Source organism: Dermacentor andersoni, chromosome 7 (genome assembly GCF_023375885.2).
Source record: "Dermacentor andersoni chromosome 7, qqDerAnde1_hic_scaffold, whole genome shotgun sequence".
NCBI classification, from domain to species: Eukaryota; Metazoa; Arthropoda; class Arachnida; order Ixodida; family Ixodidae; genus Dermacentor; species Dermacentor andersoni.
The window spans coordinates 70289792-70306574 of record NC_092820.1 but is presented as its reverse complement, the minus strand read 5'-3'; the positions used below and the strand labels follow the sequence as shown (position 1 = coordinate 70306574).

The 16783-nt window shown below is 43.2% G+C and overlaps 1 protein-coding gene across 7 annotated transcripts in view; it reads right to left on the bottom strand.

Annotated features, from left to right (window-relative positions):
• Positions 1 to 7135, bottom strand: part of LOC126534326 (solute carrier family 52, riboflavin transporter, member 3-A-like) — a 54322-nt gene extending 47187 nt beyond the window's left edge. For 2 of the 7 annotated variants that reach the window (XR_008613286.2, XM_050181601.3), the window contains exon 1: positions 6961 to 7134. The gene's annotated coding sequence lies outside the window, so the exon portion shown is untranslated. Of the gene's footprint in view, positions 1 to 6399; positions 6600 to 6956 lie in introns of all 7 variants that reach the window. The other 5 variants (XM_072289215.1, XM_072289214.1, XM_072289216.1 and 2 more) reach the window with 5 other exon arrangements.
• Positions 7136 to 16783: the final 9648 nt, after the last annotated feature.

Here is a 16783-nt window from a genome sequence, read left to right as displayed (position 1 = left end):
AAATACCCATTACTGTGACGATTGTAGACTACAAAATGTATGCCAAAGTCTTATTTAATCGTCTTTAGTATGCGATGTAATTACTTAGTATACCACACCGGACTTATGAATTAAAAGGTCGTTCCATACAAATGAACGTGCATGTAGTCCGAACAGCTCTTCATGTTGCTCATTCCACTGTGAACAATTTGCGCTGCTTCAGATCGATTTAACAAAAGCATATGACCGAGTGAATCATGCCTACCTTTTCAAACATTTAGAGTACGTCAATAATGACTGCGTTGTTTACAAAGGTGTTTGCAAGTGCTACACCAACTGTTCTACCACCATCATTGTTAACGGTAAGTTGTCAGAGCCGGTGTCTATTCTTCCCTCTGTAAAATAGGGTTGCCTGTTATCGCAACTTCTGTTCGCCCTTTATTTAGAGCCATCGCGTAAAGCATTCTAAGGTGCAGCGGCATTCATTGTTATAATATTTTGGGCAACGAACGCAAAGGATTGGCTTACATAGACAGTCTTGCCTTTTCTTTTCCTCAGACAAACCAAGCATGCGAAAAGTTTTATCATTCATTGAAAATGTTGGTATGGCTTCTAGTGCCCAAATAAACTGGTAAAAAAACTCAGGTCTTCGGTTTGGTTTATGGGGACGCGACGCCACACCAGAGGTAAAAACAATGGCCTACAACATGACTGTACTTCCTGTACTGACTTATGCAAGCCATGTTTGGGAGCCGTACACTCAACAGAACGCACTAAAATGTGAGCGCGTACAAAACAGGGCCTTGAGGTTTATTTTTAACACATACGCTAGAACCCAGTCCGTCACCGAACTTAGAAATAGAGCTGGCCTCATGACTGTCAAGCAAAAAATGCAGCTTAACAGGCTGACATTCTTTTTTCACGTATTAAGCGGAGACTATAAAGTAGACTTAGGAAAACACATCGCATTAGAGAGACCTGCTAACCCCAGAACAAAGCATCCAAAACATATTACACCACTTAAATATAGAACAGAATCCTTCAAAAATTCGTTCCTGGTTCGAAGCATAGACGATTGGAACAACTTGCCACATGATATAGTAGAATGTACTGGTTTACAATCTTTTGTAAAGGCTGTTACCAATTATTTGTAAACGGTTGAGAATACGTTTTATTGTTAGCTGTTTGTCGGTTGCAGTTGTTTGGGCGCGTTACTTTTTTGTTGACCCATATAGTGCTATAACTTACTCATTGTAACTCATGTTGTTTGTTGCTTCATATTTGTTTATATGCTGTGCCTTCCTAGCCTGATTGCTTTGTATTGAATTGTTTAAACATCTACTATGTCTAGTTTGGCGACAGCAATGTAAGCGCAACTCCTATCTTGGCTTGTGCTGACAGTATGAATAAATAAAAAAAAATGTAAACCACTCACTATGCTGGTATAGAATGGACAACTGTGCCACCTAAATACCTTAGTGTTTAGTGCACATGTCTGGCGAGAACATGTACCGGCACTTCAACGCTCATTCGCTACATATTCGCTACATTTTCGCGGTCTTCTACCTATAAGCATTAGAGGCGACGTAATATCTTTAGACATGTATGTACTCGTGAACTTGGTCTGGTGCACCTATTTGTGTGACAGACTGTCGTTTCTTTTTTTTTTCGTGATATTTCACAAACATTACTACAACCATTCATAAAATCTAACGTAGTGAATGCTTTACCCAACCTGGTAGTTTAATCCCATATTCTGAACGACCTTGTTTGTCGGGTTTTATGTGTGAAATGTATTTCGCTGCTCAATTCCTCTTGGTTCGGTTTTCTACGGACTATTTCTACACAGCGCCCAGAAAACAACTGTGTAAACATTTAGTATCCATGATTTTCCCCCCTCCACTTTACCACCCTACATTCTCCAGTCTGCCAGGGCATGACGTGCTTGAGCGAGTCCACAAGATACCCTTATCCCCATTTACAAAACATTTTTCTTTAAACTGTACAGTGAAACGTTACCTGTGAATACTTGGTTGCACAAAAACGATTTTTTTTATCTACTGTGAATTGTCGCCTTTGCGATGCACCCAAGACCATAGATCATTGTTGCATAAGTTGTAAAGATGCGATACTATTTTGGGATGTCGTTGAAGGATTCTTAGAAAAGACTTCATTTTGAGTCAGCATGCCATCGGGTACTTGATCGCACCCCACGGAGAAGACATGCCTTTTGATTTGTTTTTTCTAATTTAACTACATAGCTTACGGAAGACACGCATGTTGGACCGAAACGCTGAACCCATTGTTTCGTCCAAAATTCAGTAATCTCAAACGATTGGTCACTTGAAGGACATGTATGAGATTGAAACGGATTGGTACTTCCTCTACAAAAGTTGCTTGTCGTTGGCACGTTTTCAAGCGCAGAAGTACTTGAAGGTTTTGTTTGGTGCATGGCGTGGTCAGCGTGATTTGTAGGCCTTTTATGGCCACGAAATCGAGATATGTTGGCTAGTGCTTGCACGTTTCTCCCGTATAGTGCATATCTCGAATATATTATTATTATTATTATTATTATTATTATTATTATTATTTATATTAAAAATACTTGACAGGGCCCAGAAGGGCATTGAGTAAGAGAAACAAGAACCACCATAAATAGTATAGTGTCGCATTACAACGCGGACAGATGACAGGGAGACGTTCTTCAGGAAAAACAGGATAACCTGTTCAAGAACAGTCAGAACAGAGGCTAATGTTAGGTTAATGTCCAGAACAGGTTAATGTCCCCATCGTCGCTGTCGTCTGCATATAATACACGCGTCAATAGGAACAAGTATCAAATAACGAAGCAAGATGCAAATCAAGAAGTAAAAGGAAAAAAATTGTACAAAGGAAATGATAACAAAAAAATATACATAGGCGCAAGGAACATCATATTATACCATGACTAACATGAATGCGTCATATGTGGCTAATACTTATCCTAAGAAAGAATAGTGGTCATACAAGAACTTTCACTGATGTAAGATGTACAAGACAACAAGGCATACCGCAATAGCAACGAGAATGAAAATGCAAACCAACTCCAGAGACCCAAGTTACTACGTCACTCCTTAGAAAAATGTTTCCGCAGCTGATCATGGAATGAATGGTGGACACAGATGGATGCGATAGAGTCGGGAAGATCATTCCAAAGAGCAATGGGACGTGGAAGTGCCGATGAATTGAAAGTTTGTGTCCGTCCGTGTATGTGCTTTATGCTAAATTGATTATGTAGTCGACGTGAAATCCGTGAAAGTTCTTCTAGAAGTAATGGAGACGGCCTGGTGCTGTAATGATGTTTATGAAATAGGCATAAAAGAGCAATGGAACGACGAAAATCTACTGGTTCGAGAAAGATATGAAGTTTTATCTGCGTTATGCTCGAATGGGGACTGTAGTTTTATGTAATGATACGAACGGCTCTATTTTGTACAGTTTCTAGCATTCTGATTAGATAGTTTTTATATGGGAAGCGAATAGCTGATGCCAACATTCTTATATTCTTGGAGCAGTTTCGTAAGTTCCGGCGCAGATGCCCAAGTGATCTAGTAGCCTTGGCAGAGATGTTCTGAATGTGCCTGGCCCATGAAATATTATGCTTGAGGTGAACATCTAAATACCTGTATTTTTATGCCCGAGATACTATTGTGTTATCAATGAGGTACGAGAAGTTAGAATTTGTACGCTTGCGACTGAAAGAGATTACTTTGCATGTAGTCGAGTTAAGCGTCTTTTGCCATATTGTACACACGCTTGAAATGTGGTTAAGGTCACTTTGGAGAGCGAGGTGATCATCCATAGAATTATTTGAGCGGGAAATCTTGCAGTCATCAGCAAAAACGAACACTGCCTTGAGATGCGCCAGATGATACGATGCAGAGTGAAGAGGTGAAATTGTTAACCGCAGTGAACTGCAGGCGGAAAGGAGGAAAATTACGAAGCCATGACAGGGTTAGAAAGTCAAGGCAAAGAGCACTTAATTGGAGAACAAAATGGAATGTGCAACGTAGTCGAAAGCTTTAGCGAAATCTAAAAAGATAAACTCAGTTTATAGGTTGGCGTTCATGTCCAAATGCTAGTCAGTCGTAAATCCTTGCTGTTGCGCCTCGCAAGGAAAACCTTTCCAGAAACTGTCCTGTTTAGGAAAAAAGAAAGAATTACGTTCCACTTGACTGTATATGTGAGACGCGATAATGTGCTCCCGTAATATGCAGCAAATGTATGTTAGCGAAATAGGCGCGGTAATCTTCTGGTGAATTACTATTTCCGTTTTAAAGACGGGGTGAACTTTGCGATCTTCTAGTCTGTAGGTAGCAAGCCAGGTGATAATGATTGCTGGAAGACGAGGCAACAAATTTTGCTAGAGATCGCTGCAGTGTATTTCAATTTTTTTTTAGTTTTGTTATCAACACCAGTGCTTGCTGACAACTTCAGGTTCGCTACAAGATGAGCGATTCCTGCAGCGGAGATGGTAATAGGAGCCATGTAGTGATGTTCATGGTCAGACACAGCGGATATGTTGGAATGAGCTTCCCTTCTGAATACGGATGCAATATATCTGGTAAACACATGTGGACATTCACTGTCCGAAAGTGGTGTGATCATCACTACACAAGGGAAAATGCTTGGTAGTATTGTCAGGAGATATAACACGCCAAACTTTTTGGGATTAGGTTTAAGGAGAGCTGGTGAGTCATGGGAAAAGTACTTATTTTTGGAAGTGCGAAGGGGGGAACATTAAGGTTTGAAGCAATCAGTGTATTTAATTCAGGCTGCTGGCATGGACGCCAGCTTGGCCTTTTTGTACAAACGCTTTATTTTTATGGTGACGGAGAGGTTTATCAAACCATGGGTTAGTTTTATCGTTAGAAATAGATACTAAAGGAACATATTTGTAAACTAGATTATTTATTATATTCTTCAAAAGCACCCAGTTCTGTTCAACAGACCTGTCCGAAAATGGGGGCAGGAACGTTTTAACGTAGAATTCGTTTAGCGCAATATTCATATCCATATAACTCGCTCTATTGTAATCGCGAATTTTCCTGGATGCAATAGCTTCGTGGCACATTAAGTGGTACACTTGGTGGCACATGAAGCCTAAGGTCACTAGAGCCGTCAAGAAATAGACTTTCGTCAGTCGTTTCAGGCACACTGGAAAAGGCAAGATCTACAACGTTTGGACCGCGAGTTTGTTCATTAATCAATTCAAAGAAGTCAAAGTCTAAAGTCAGCTCAATAAGCTCAGTGAAGCGCGGCACTTTGATGAGAAATTCGACCAATCTATCTGGGGGAAATTGAAATCACCAACCAGGTAAATTATTTCAGCTGGACATTTTTAGATGGCTGAAACAGTACTGCTATGAAGTTCAGAAATGAAGAAATGATCCGATTCGAGCGGACGATAGCAGGCACCAACCAATACTTTCACCGATAATGCTGCACAAGCAGCACAGATTATTTCAGGGGATGAGTCTGTATGGACGTGAAATGGATGTAATGCTATTTTGATGTGTTTAGAACACCGCCACCTTTTTTGAAAGAACGATCACGCCGGCGTATGCTATGTTATCTCTACTAGGAAATATTTCATCGTCCGCTACATATGGACGTAGCCAAGTTTGCGTTAATGCAACAATATCGCTGTTAGTATCATGTAAGAAAGAATACACATCGTCACGCTTAGCGTGCAGGCTTGAGATGTTAGTAAACTATAACGATAAATGTGGAGTGGCGCCAGACGACCTGGAAATTATCTCTGTTTTTGCTCTTATTAGCTATATTGTGAACATACGATTCAAGAAATACCGTGTAAAGAAAAAAAAGATTGTGGCCTAACTGTTAGATGACTGGGCTGCTGTGCTGCAGGACCTGGGCTCGATCTCACCATGAACGTAATTCATTTTTTTCCCAGGTATGAGCAACTCGACAAGACAGCATCAGCTGGCAGCCAGGCTCATAAATGTACGGTAGCGTTCGTGAAGAAAGCGTCGCTTTAACAGTGAGTGCATGTCGAATCACGGGAGGCACTACGCAAGGTTGTTCAGTCAAACACGTCAATCGCTACGTGAAGTATTCCACAGAAGGGATATATAGGATTCCGCTAAGCTGTGGAAGAACCTACGTTTGACTAAACTGGCTGCGGCGTCGAACACCGAATCAGGAAACACGCAAAGTGTTTAAAGAAGGATTTGGGTGCAGTTTCTTTTTCAACGCATTCCAGACTTTGCCTCGGTGAACCGCGTTTCTCTGATGTGAACATTCTGGGTATTGCGTGGAGACTATTAGAAGCATAACAGATTCTATTCAATAGCTAAGCCTGTGAGCCAAACCGCAATTTCATTGTGTATTGCGGAAATGACATTGGTAAGCTCTTACCTGTTCATCACTCGTCTTTGCTCTTCGTTGCCCCGCATTTATTCAGTATATATACGTAGCAAGCTGTGCTTCTGAACTGAGCTTCTGTTGGGACTCGCCGTCCTCCTCAAGAAAGCGGCAGGCTCTGATCTTTCAATCGACACGCGTTGGAAGGCAAGTGCTGTCGGAAGGCGCCATTTTATCAGCATCTGTAATAAACCCTGAGGAGCAATAACTGCTATCAATTACGTGCAGCTATGTTTGCGCAACAGTAAATTGGGTTTGAAAATTGCAATAACAAAGAGAGAGAGAGAGACACACATTTTCTTCTTTGAGAGGTTTGCCTAAGCACTGCAGGATTTCATGGTCCACGTATATATGCGCTACAATTCTGCGTGTCCCTACCATCAATCGATATTAATATTTCTTCTATCCCTGCTTTCCTCCGATGAGCTGAGCAACAGGCTAGTGCAGATTTGGTCTAAGTTAACTGCATACGTCTTGAAAAGAAAAAAAACTCCCCTACCTAACACTCTGGAAATGGTTCGCGTGTTCATAAACAAATGACGTATACGTACTTACAAGAAGGGCAAACGCAGCGGCCTCCAAGTAATAGCATCCGGATCTCCTTGGACGTCGGCACCAACGTTTGTGTTTATTCTGCGAAGAAAAGCGTCCGACGATGCAGTAATTGGGTACACCCTGTGCATGTAATCGATCGCAAAGCCTAAGAGTGGCACGAGGACTTCGCTATCGTTGCCTAAGATCACACGACGTAGGAAGATAAGGCCATAAGAACTCGCACTTGAAAGTTGCTGTGGACTGTGCTCACCATAGATAAAATGGTACTTAGGCTATAATTATCAGTAAGTGGGTCACAAGTCCAGAGAGAAGGTGTCGAAGCTCAGCGAGCAAGGTAGTGCAATTCGACGGCTTAACAAAATAAGTATTCTGTCCAGAGTGGTGACGGAGATGTTTGTTAAGTAAGAATATGAATCCCTGCTTCCAGTGATAGCGGAAAAGAAAAATCGCTACTGTCAGAGAAGTTCCAGTTATTACTTTGGTCTTCGATCATGAGTAACAAAAATCTTCTAGACGATAATTTTTAAGAGGCAGTAGATTCGCCAGGAAAAGCGCTATCTGATGTCAATTGCATCTACATACGGACTACTAAGTCCATGGATTGTACAAAAAAATTTGAGAGCCGAAGTAGAGGTCATTACGGTGTATTCGGCTCCAATATTAATGGTGGGGGCAGGCAAGAGTAATCATTGCGTGTCCTGCCACCTTGTGGATGAAGCAAAAAACCAAGAATCGCTGAATAGTGCGATCCACAAGCGCAGTACAATGCACAAATGGAGTACAGTGCAGGGCAGATGAGTGTTGATCAAGCAATGTGGCGTCTTACATATGTGTGTTTATTGTTTGAGCAGTGGAGGTCGATAGTTGTATGCATGAAGAACCGCAAAGACGTCGAAAGTGTGGCAGAGGGCGAATATATATATATTTTTTATATATTCGTATTAGCGATGACATCTGAAACGTCGAAGGGTTGATAGCCGTTATCTTTAAGCACTTCTGCGACTCTTCTTCACTGGAGAATCAGATTGGCAACCACTTTCTCTTCGCCCATATTCATCATACGTGAACGTTCAACCTGATCACTCTTCCTTTTTCGCTACGAAATTAGCACCTGCCTCAATCACATCTGTTGCCCCATTCGTAAACCAAACCACTGTGCGACGCTTCGCTGAACATAGCCCAACGTTTTGACTCTTTTCACCGCACTAAACAGTCAGTGCTTAATAAGTGACGGAGAACCCCGCTTGTATTTGTCGCACCACCTCTTGCACAACATGCGCTGAGCCAGAAGGTAAAAGTGACCCGGCGAGAAACGAGGCCTGCCTAGACACGCAAACAAGGATGTTTTCTGTGACGTTGCTCGTGAAAGATAGCTCTTCGCCTTACATATTGCGGAAAGAACGACAGATGAGTGGTGACGTGTCGAGGGACGTCAGCAGCCGCAAAAGGTCGAGAAGCAGTGATAAGGTCTCGCGAAAACAGCGACAAGTAGCCTTTCTGCGCGCACAATTGGATCGCTGCGAAATATCTGCGGGATTTGTTGCGTCGCGGAGGCTGCCGCAGAAGCTCCACCCGCGAGCAGAAATGGCGCACAGTTGTTATGCGTATTTGATTAGACATAAGACTGCAGAAATATTTAGCTTTGCGTAATACTTGACACGTGCTACGCTAGGTCCACTGCGCATGGGTGTGTTATATCGTTGACTAGTTGGGAAGGTTGCCAGAACTGTGTACCAACATGGCAGCAAGAAGCACAGCCGTAACCAACCGCTTGAAACGAAATTGTGTCTTGCTACTTGCTCTTGGTCGTTAGAGCAATAGATAAATGGTAAGATCAGCCGTGGAATTGTCCCATCTCAGACTATAGGACGATGCGTTATCGATGTCTGACTGTTATTATTTTATGAGCTCTTTGTTTTCACGCTCCTAAGCCTGGAGAAGCCGCAGATAGCCAGTGAAGTGTTTTGACTCCTTCCTAACCGATGGCGACATAGCATTAGGGTTGATGATGCGTTCGCGATGCTGAAAGGTCCAAAAGCCAATAATGTAATGGGTCAGTTTGTTTTCTGACGCGATGGAACATTGCAATGCGATTCAATGCAGTCGACAGGGACATGAAGAACTAAGCCACTAAACGCACTTGAAGCGCAGAACCCTGTGCTTCACCGCGCTGCACTCCATCATAATCCAAAAGCATAATTCTTCACTCTATGATTAATTATATTAATGAAGGAAAGAAACAAAATAGGAGAGCCCTTGACGTCCCGTTTTTGAAACCGGAAATGCCGCCGTGTTGGTGTGCCGTCAACCGTTGCGCCTCCAATCAGCTCGCCGGAGCAGTAAGACGGGAAATTTGTACTTGCTTTGCTACGATTGGCTGGTACTGTGTGCTGCCGACGCGCATCAGAACAGAGCCTATGAAATTTTTGTAACTGTTTCAGTGAAGAAGACGCGCTCCTGTGCTTTTCCGTGGCACGTTGAAAACGATGACGAACACCCACACCATGATCACTTGTATGCGTCTGTTGCTGACTGACAAATCGCACTCACAGACCCAAAACACAACTTTCACGCTTACATACCACGCTCCAAATTTAGGTTGTCTCGCGGATAGAACCTGCTGCGAGAAAGACACGGGCCGAAAAAACCTACCTCACTTTTCAGAGGCCTAGAGCAGCAGCGAGAGCTTCAGGAGGACGGTTGCTATATGGCAACGTGGACGTTTGGGGTACCATTCCCAGTGCTAATTTGCGAAAAACAGTGCGTGACTTCCACCACACTTTCTCCAATACGTCCGTGTTGAACGGCGCCTCTCCTATGCTTTCCTTCTTCCATTATTTCATTCAACTCTGTAGAGTGGCATGAGATGCAGGTATGCTAAGCGGTGCTCTTGGCATGTTAACGTGGTGTCGGCACATGCGCAGAGGGCATGGCGTACCGCTTATCACGTTCGCGTATCACGTATCGCGCGAACTAAAACCACGGTGCATTGACATAGGTCGCCAAGGGAAGGTGATGCTGAAATACGTGCTGAACGAAATACGTGTCAATTTCTCGCGTGCGATTGCTGTGCGACTACATCTAGAAACTCAAAACACGTGTTCATGAAAATTTAAAAAATTAAATTAAATTAGGCGTTGATAATGTGGAAGCTTGGGCGAGTTGGTGATTCAGGATCGACATGCTTGCACAGCACAAGAGATGAGGACTGAAGGAAGAACACAACACAGGCGCCTGTGTTGTGTTCTTCCTTCAGTCCTCGTCTTTTGCACTGTGCAAGAATGTCGATAATAAATTATGGGGTTTTACGGGCCAAATCAACTTTCTGATAATGAGGCACGCCGTGGTGGAGGACTCCGGAAATTTTGGCCACCTGGGGTTCTTTAAGGTGCACCTAAATCTAAGTACACGGCTATTTTCGCATTTCGCCATCATCGAAATGCGGCCGCCATGGCCGTGGTTCGATCCCAGGACCTCGTGCTCAGCAACTTAACACTATATCCACAGAGCAACCACGGCGGGTCATGAAAGTTATACATCCATTGCGTCACTCATGCAAATTTCTTGTGAGTATAGGGAGAATAACGTTAGAGCAAGCAAATGTTGGTCCCGTGCTGTTTGCTTCTGTGCGAGAACCCTTATAAATTAGAGGATGGGTCAGTCTCCTGCAGCTCGCTTTTTATTTCGAGGAGGTGCAAGCTGGATAGTTAACAGCGTTTGACACTGAAGTGTCGTAAGACTCCCTTCGCGTATAGCCTTGAAAACTGCTTGGTATATGTATGATAGGAACACACACAAGTCAGTCACACACAATCACACACACAATCAAACAGTCTGACTGTATTTTTCAATTATCTCTTACCTCTCTTAGCCCAAACTTCCCTGAGGAAGTTAACAATATTTTAGGCGAGCTTGTTGAAGCGCATCATAAAGTTAACGTTCCCACTTTCGGTGATCTTAACTATCTAACCATTGGCTGGTGTAACCAACTTTCCTTAGTAACTCTGAAAAAACTAACTTTATTGATGCTTGCCTTAATTTTAACCTCACGCAATTAGTAACAGAACCAACACGTATCACGCAGGAATCGGCAAACATCTTGGATTTAATACTCACGAACAGTTCTGAAGGCTTCTTATAAATTATTAACCCAAAGACGTTATTGATCATAAAGTTGCCCAACCCGCATTCAGCTTCATGACAGGCTGGGGCCAGACTTTTTTAAAAGCTACTCGCCTCTACGACAATGCCAACTGTAGAGCTATAACTGGCGAGTTAATACAGTTCCTCCCTCTTTTTGAATCTAACATCTACAAGAGAAGCGTTAATGACAATTGGATCCTCTGCAAAGCTACGACGGTCGAGTTTGTAGATAAATACAGTCCTGAAATTAGTTTACGGGCTCACTCCCAAAAGCAATGGTTTAAAAAAATCCCTAATAATGTTAAAAAATAAAAATAAGCGGCTTTATCGTGGTGCGATACTGAAAGGTAATGCGCATGCGTAAGAAACATATTACGCCACTGATAACACATACTTGGAACGAATTCGCTGTGCCAAACATTCATTCTTTCATATTGATCTGCCTAAACTATTAGACAATAATCCTAAGAAGTTTCGCGAAGTAATTAAACCTAACAAAAACCGTACTCTATATATCTCTAAGAAATTTATTGAAGTATTGTCTGAAGTAGAATGGGCTGATACATTGTACCTATTCAATCGTTTTACCGTGGAAAGTGATGCACCATGTTCGTATTTATTCGCCCCTCCCCAATAAACCGCGAATATCACCTATTGCATTTTCTGCCTGCGGCATAGCATTTGAGATAGACAATATCATCATCGGGTATAGATGATATTACCTCAAAATTTCTAACACACAGTAAATGTATTTCTGCTGCTTAAGTTTATCATACTCGCAGTCTCTTGCTACTGCCAGCTTACCTGAGGACTGGAATGTGGGAAGGGTTCCCCCGATCTGCAACCCAGGTAAAAAAAATTAAACGCCGTTGGACTACCAACACATTTCCCTAACCATGATTCCTTGAAAGGTAATCGAACACGTAATGTACTATGATATATGAATTTACTAGGCTCGATCCAGTTCTCTAACCCTTGACAGCAAGGTTTCCATAGAGTTCTGTCATGCGAAATTCAATTGGTCACCTTCCTTCACGATTTACACGCTAACCTCGATCGCAACGTACAGACGCTATGATTTTTCTAATACATTCGACAGAATAGCTCACCAAAGACTAGCAATCAAACTTAGTCACTTAAACGTAGATCTCAACACCGTTGTATGGATTAGAACATTGCTGGCAAAGCACTCTCGAACCGTTTCTATAAATAAGAAAATCTCTGGTTGCCTCCCAGTAGCCTCAGGTGTACCACAAGGATCCGTCCTTGGGCCCCTTTTGTTCTTGATTTATATTACTGATTTTTCTTCAAACGTATCAAATAACATCCGTATGTTTGCTGACGATTGTATTAATTACCGCACTCTCAATAATACCCTCGACCAAGAAGCTTATAGACTGATCTTAACCACGTCATAAACTGGGTAACCAATGGCTAATGGCGCTTAATGTAATAAATGCAGATCTGTAACCTTCTGGTACCGTTCTAGCCCTTTTAATTTTCCGCACACAACTTCGGGTGTTCGTGTAGAAGCTGTTAACTCATTCAAACACTTGGATGTAACCTTATGCAGCGACGTGTCCTGGCGTATTCATATTACTAATACCACGTCATGGGCCAATAAAACACTTGCATTATTGAAACGCGACCTCCTCCATGTCCCCCTCCATGTAAAACTCGTAGCACATAAATCGCTCGTCAGACCTAAGCTCGACCAAGCATCCGCCATTTGGAGCCCACACAACAGCTCTTGAAGCAGTTGAAAACCGCGCTGCTGGGTTCACCCATTCCACTTATTAATATGAAGACAGTGTATCAGCTTTAAAAGCAGAATCCGGCTTATCGTCTTATCAAACCTCTATCTTCGTCGTCGCATTGCCACGCTGTCCTGGCCCCGCAAATTGTTTTACAGTTCTATCGGCCACCCACCCTGTACATCTCACCCCCAGTTCGCATATCCCATCGCGTCGGACATTAACTTCACGTGTCACGCGCACGTGCTCGCGCTGTCACATTTTCATCTTCCTTTTTTTCCGCGTACAGCATCAGAAGCATAACAAAATTGCAGAAATCACTTGTCCACAAACGTTCTTGAATGATGTCACCAATTTTTTTTTTGAGAGACATCATGTGGCTATATTGTAAACCCACCCAGTATGTAATACCCGCTAGAGGAGTATTTGAGGAAATAAAGTGATGTGAAGTGATACGTTTAACTGTATGTTCAGTACTAGTTACAGACTGCAGGTGCCATGTGTGCTAACTTATTGCAGATGGAAGGAGCTTTTTTGTGAATGATTTCTTGTTCCAATACGCATCATATACATCTGCAACAAACGTATACATCTGTTCGCGTCGTGCTCATTCATGGGCCCCTTACAATATGTACGCACCTGGCATATTAATAACAGCTGGTGTTCGTTTTCCCTTTCGCTTTACTAGACAATATATTTGTTTTATGTCAGGCCGTCTTTATTGTTTGTTATAATTAATGATTTCCAGTTTTCTTACATTACTTAACATTTCAACAATGTTGCCTTTTTCGGAATTTTCAATTGCTTCCTTATTTGTAACCTTGCTCCCCTGTTTATAGCTTCGGCGATTGATGGTACTTATAATAAATAAAATAAACAAATAAACCACTACTTCTGTGGTAAAATAGGATTAACAAATATGCGTTAGTTCTACGGGCAAATACAAATGGTATACCTGGCTCGATATCTGAATGAGCTCACTGTTTTGTATACATCCGTGTACATGAAGTTTAACCGGTGAAATGACTATATTTAGAGATCTATACCGCATGATCCCATTCATTCCACATTGGAAGGCTTTGCTGCCGTAAAATTTTCATTGATACTCACTTTCGTCAATAACTGTTGTGCTCATTGATGCAATACATCGCATCCTTGATGCGCGTGTTCGTACTAGGTGTAGTAACGGTATGAGAATGTTTAAGTAGTCGTACCCGGCAATTTATTGCTATCTTTCCAATCCGATGCCATATGGTGGGTTGTAATGGGCGGGACTAATTGATGGTGTCTTGTTGATCTGCCTAAGAGGTCGTGCAGTATTGGCCAGCTAAACAGGATATTCTTTTTTTCTTGTGTTTATGCAACTCTTGCACTGGTCAACGTGAAAACAGAATATTTTTGTGCTTACCGCGCTTTTAAAGTGGTGAGGGGACCGCCCTTCTAACGCGCATTGGACGTTCTCCAGCCTGCGCTTCATTTATCAACAGCCCGACGCACGGCATTTTTTTGTGGATATGGGTGGTCTTACCATGGCAACCGCATGGCGGAACAAGCCTTGAACAAACGTCTTTTATTTTTCTCGCGAAAGAGGCCCCGGCGTGCCCTTACGCCTTTCCGGAAACAGCACCACTTCCGCTGAGCAGCTGGCCCCGCGAGATGTGGATGGCGCTTAGGTACACAAAAATTCGCCATTCGACTATACACTTTTGTATGTGTATGTATCTATGCAGCTTTTGTTACCGTTCTACGCATGCCTTGCCAACTCTATCTTGTTTTACTTGCGCGCAATACGTGACACTCTATACCGTGGTACGCTACTGGGAAACACCCCGTTCGCATTTGCGTCCTGTACCATGGATTACCGAGGCTGTGGCCGCAGCTACCGCTAGTTACTAAGGTTGCGTAACCTGACAGTCCCAGGCCGCCCGCTTCGATCTGAATTTTCTCTCGCTGCTTCTTGCCCATAACGACAGCAAAACAGAAATGGTAACTTCATCATCCCCTAGAGCCTTCTTATGCTTAGGATAAGAATTTCTTATTGATGTATAGTGTGTTTTGATGCTGCTACACTTCAAGAACGCTGAAGAATTGCGGCTGTTAACGATTCAGAAACAACACCAGACTATGTGAGATGCTCCACAAAGGTGTTGCGCGCCGTAATTATTTGGATCACATCGAGTATACGCAAGTGTGTTCACATTCCACCCCTATCAAAGTGCCGTTCCTGCGGCCGGGCATGAAGCGCGCGGGCTCGTGCTCAAAGTAGAGCGTCATATCATCAGGACAAGCAAGGCTCATGGTAAAAATGTATCGGAAGCGAAAGGTTAAATACATTAAACAGTATCCTCACCTACACTAGACGCGTCAATGTACAGTGCTATAGGCAACACGGTTTAAAGAGCCGTTCTCAGATGGACCAGAAAATAATTTTTAACTTCACTGAGCTGTCGCCTGATGTGCATTTTCTCACCAAGGCTAACCCAATGTTTTCAGCTTTAGACCCCAATGTTTAACAAACCTGCATGAAACACATATCATTGGCATACACTGAAGCTTGAAATTTGCATACTTTCTGCCAAGGTGACTATGCCGTAGCCGCATTGCAAAGGGAGTGACAAAAAGTAATCATTGTCATGATAATTAGCATCGTATCGTGTCACTTGCATTGCCAAGTGAGATGCGCGCGGCGTAGCATCTATACGTTGCTTATTAGTACACCAGGTGGTACGCCATGTAGCAGTTGCATAGGTAGATAAGTCTTCTGGAAGAAGCATTATGCGGATGCCACGCATTCTGGGAGTCGATATAATCAAAGCTTCTTGTGCAGTTTGCTTTGACTGACGATAATTAGCAGTGATGTTGACAGCGAATGCTTCATTTCCTGAACATTTAGTCCAACCCGCCGGCGGTGAGTTGACGTTCAACGTTGCCAAGCGTGTACCAGTGCTGTTTGTCTGCGTAGCACGCTGAACACGCAGGGGGAGAAGTTCGCTTGAGGCGTTGTTGTGCCCCATACTTCATAACCGTTGAGAGAGTTGTGCATATTCATTGCCTCACATGACATAACATGGCGCATCGAATTATACCACAAGTATTAAAGTTTAATTGAATTGGGGGGCTGTACTTGCCAAAATCACTATCGGATTAGGAGGAACGCCGTAGTGGAAGACTATGGAAGAATTATTACACCCTCGTGTTGTTTAACGTGCAACTAAATCTAAGCATGCATACATTTTTCATTTCTTCCCCGTCGAAATGCGGCTGCTGCGGTCGGTATTAAATCCGCGACCTCGAGAAGTGTAATAGCCGCAGAGCTACCGCAGCGGGCAAAGCAGTGTTCATTTGACGTACGACCGCTTCCGAAGTGCTACCTAGACCCTACGTTGCGATTTAAGGCGGCTCTGTGTATACGTATCTATAACGTTTTAAAGCGAAGATTTCTTTGCGTCTTCCTTCGACTTTCGGACTGCTGCTGCTGTCTGGCAAACTGCGTCGAGGGGGGGGGGGGGGGTTCAGAGCGTTTCTATACATGCCAGGAGCACGGCAGAGAACAAAATGCGATACGAGAAACTCGTTTGTACTTTGCACCACGTGGAATGTCTAAAATGCTTTCTGGAGCTCCCTGGGCGTCGCCACAATAGCCTCGCGACAGCTGTAATTATCCATGATACTCCGCAAAAGCATTGCAGAAAATGCAACGCTTACCTTTTTACTAACCTGCAAGTCCACAGGGAAGCTAGATAGAATGGTAGAGAGGAGGGATGAGAGGAGGCAGAGAATGGGTCGAACCGACGAAGTCGCCAAACGAGTTGATAACGGCCTTGCCACTCTTCGCTCGCAGTTCTCATACAACAGGGTGGGGAGGGGGGGGGGGGCGTAGAGGGGCACACGGGACTAATTGAAGTTCAAGGTATGATACGGCGCAT